This window comes from Mirounga leonina, unplaced genomic scaffold, assembly GCF_011800145.1.
Source record: "Mirounga leonina isolate KUSES-001 unplaced genomic scaffold, KU_Mleo_1.0 Mir_177, whole genome shotgun sequence".
NCBI lineage: Eukaryota > Metazoa > Chordata > Mammalia > Carnivora > Phocidae > Mirounga > Mirounga leonina.
Window position 1 is genome coordinate 2,663,898 of NW_023270459.1, and position 3,592 is coordinate 2,667,489.

At 35.8% G+C, this 3,592-nt stretch overlaps 1 pseudogene; it reads left to right on the forward strand.

Moving 5' to 3' along the window:
* Positions 1-323: 323 nt before the first annotated feature.
* On the forward strand, positions 324-428 carry LOC118022933 (annotated as a pseudogene).
* The last annotated feature ends 3,164 nt before the right edge of the window (positions 429-3,592 follow it).

Here is a 3,592-nt window from a genome sequence, read left to right on the forward strand (position 1 = left end):
TTTTTTGAGGTTTTGTGGCCTAATATGTAATCTATTCTGGAAAATGTTCCATGTGCATTTGAAAAGAATGTGTATTCTGCTGTTTTAGGATGGAATCTTCTGACTATATCTGTTAAATCCATCTGGTCCAGTGTTCATTCAAAGTCACTATTTCCTTCTTGATTTTCTGTTTGGATGATCTGTTCATCAGTGTAAGTGGGGTGTTAAAGTCCCTTACTATTTTATTATATTACTATCAATTATTTCCTTTATGTTTGTTATTGTTTTATGTATTTGGGTGCTCTCATGTTGGGTTCATAAATATTTACAATTGTTATATCTTCAGCTTTGTGCAGTGGCAGTATCGTAGCCAATGAGGTTTATCCGAGGCACGATTATTGCTAATTGAAAACTTTTCCCAATATAATTGTTATATCTTCTTGTTGGATTGTCCCCTTTATGATGATATAGTGTCCTTGTCTCTTGTTATGTACAGTCTTTGTTTTAAAGTCTATTTTGTCTGATATCAGTAATGCTATCCTGGCTTTCTTTGGACATCCATTTACTCTACATGGTTTTTAGATCTATCATGTTCCTCTGTGCATAGTCATCTAATGCTATTTATCACTTCTAACACTTGCATAGTAACTAATAGTATATATTTACTATGTTTTATTTATTCTTTACCACCTGAAGTGATGGATAGAACTCCTGGCTTTCACAAGGAACATCCTAGTATGTATCCCTTGCAGACCTGGACTAGATTAGAATACTTACCCTGGAATATTGCACCTGTTTGTTCACACAATTTTACTGGGTAGGTACAACCAGGTTACTTTCTAGAGTGGCTGTATCTGTTTACATTCTCACCAGCAGCACCTCTTTTTATGTGCTGGTAAAGACTTGATATTATCTTCCTTGGATGTTTTTGGTTTGCATTGTTATTATTATTATTATTATTTTTAAAGATTTTATTTATTTATTTGAGAGAGAGAGAATGAGAGACAGAGAGCATGAGAGGGAGGAGGGTCAGAGGGAGAAGCAGACTCCCCGCCGAGCAGGGAGCCCGATGCGGGACTCGATCCAGGGACTCCAGGATCATGACCTGAGCCGAAGGCAGTCGCTTAACCAACTGAGCCACCCAGGCGCCCCTGCATTGTTATTATTGACTACTGGTGAGCTGGAGCGTATCTCCATATACTTCTTAGTCATTTGGACTCTATCAAGTGTTTTTTTTTTTACCTTGTTTGTCTCCCATCAAATATGCCATCAAATCCATTCATAAAAGTTTGGTTAAAATTTACTTGTAAATCCATCTGGGCTCTAGGCATTGTCTTGTGAGGAGATGTTTCTATACCATTTCAGATTATTGGGTTTATTAAATTTTTCTGTTTCTTATGCCAATTTTGGTATTTTTTTTTAAGAAATGTGTTCATGGGGGCGCCTGGGTGGCTCAGTTGGTTGGGCGACTGCTTTCGGCTCAGGTCATGATCCTGGAGTCCCTGGATCGAGTCCCGCATCGGGCTCCCTGCTCGGCGGGAAGCCTGCTTCTCCCTCTGACCCTCCCCCCTCTCATGTGCTCTCTCTCTCTCATTCTCTGTGTCTCAAATAAATAAATAAAATCTTTAAAAAAAAAAAAAGAAATGTGTTCATGTGTCTAGGTTGTCAAATTTGTTTGCAAATAGTCATTCATAAGATTCTTTTATTACTCTTCTAACTTCAGTTGGTTTCTTACTCATTTTCTTATTTGCATCTTTGTACTTTTTATCAGCCTTGACAAAGGTTGATATAACTTACTGATCATTGATTAAAAAAAAAAACACCTATCTTTTGGTTTTGCTATCCTTTTATCTCTCCTGTATTGATTTCTGCCTTTTATGTTTATAATTTAATTCTTGTTTGAGTGTGTTCTGTTCCTACACTTTTTAGTTGAGAATTTAGTTTTTTCTTTTTCTTTTTCTTTTTTTTTAAAGATTTTATTTATTTATTTGACAGAGAGAGAGATAGCGAGAGCAGGAACACAAGCAGGGGGAGTGGGAGAGGGAGAAGCAGGCTTCCCGCTGAACAGGGAGCCCGATGTGGGACTCGATCCCAGGACCCTGGGATCATGACCTGAGCTGAAGGCAGACGCTTAACGACTGAGCCACCCAGGCGCCCCTCTTTTTTTTATTTCTTAATTACATTGCTATCTATATCTATCTATCTATCTATCTATCTATCTATCTATCTATCCATCCATCCATCATCTATCTGTTATGACTAAATAGGGTTTATTACAAGAATGCAAGCCTAGATCAATCAGTATCTGGGAATTTGTCAACCTTTAACAATATAATTCATAATAATATGGAGCTTGTAAACATAAAGTAAAAGAGAAACCCTACAGGATTATGTAAATAGAAACCAAAATTTTGATAAAATTTGACAGCTCTTTCTAATACACTTCTTTTTTTTATTTTTTAATTTTTTAAAGTAGGCTCCATGCCCAACATGGGGCTTGAACTCATGACCCCAAGATCAAGAGTTGAATGTTCCACTGACTGAGCCAGCCAGGCACCGCTAATACACTTCCTGTTTTAAATCTTTTTTTTCTGTGTGTGTATGGTTGGTTTTTTGGTTTTGTTTTGTTTTGTTTGTTTTTTTGCAGGAGGTATAGTTGACACACAATGTTACATTAGTTTCAGGTGTACAACATAGTGATTCAACAGGTTTATACATATTATGCTATATTCACCACAAGTGTAGCTACCATACATTACAATGTCATTGACTATATTCTTTATGCTGTTTCTTTTATTCTTGTGATTTATTCATTCCATATTGGAAGCCTGTATCTCTTACTCCCCTTCACCAATTTTCCTTCCCCCTTCCCATCTGGTAACCATCAATTCTCTGTATTTATGGGTCTGATTCTGCTTTGTTTATTCATTTGTTGTTGATTGTACTTTTAATTGGTTCTCTTATCATTATAAAACAATCTTCTTTGTCCCTGGTAATATTTTTGTTCCCAAATCTATTTTGTCTGATATTAATATACCCACTTTAGCTTTCTTTTAATTAGTATTAGCATAGCATTTCTTTCCCCATCTTTTTACTTTTAACCTATTTGTATCTTTCTCTTTCTTTTTTCGAGTAAGCTCTACACCCAAAATGGAGCTTGAATTTACAATCCAAGACTAAGAGTCATGCTCTTCCAACTGAGCCAGTCAGGCATCCCTGTGTCTTTCTATTTAAACTGGGTTTCTCATAGGCAGCATATAATTTGTTTTTAAAATTTTTAAAAAAAATTCAGTCTGAAAATCTCTGCTGTTTGATTGGGGTGTTTAGACCATTCACATTTTAAGAATAATTTATTGAGGTGAAATTCACATAATATGAAATTAGCCATTTTTAAGTGAACACTTGGAAGCATTTAATACATTCATAATGTTGTGCAACCACCATTTCTCTAGGTCCAAAACATTTCCATCATTCCAAAGTAAATTCCTTACCTATTCAGCAATTTCTCCCCATTCTCCTCTCCCCTCATAACCTGTCAACCACTAAATTGCATTCTATCTCTATTGATTTATCTATTTTGGATATTCCATATAGATGGAACCATACAATATAT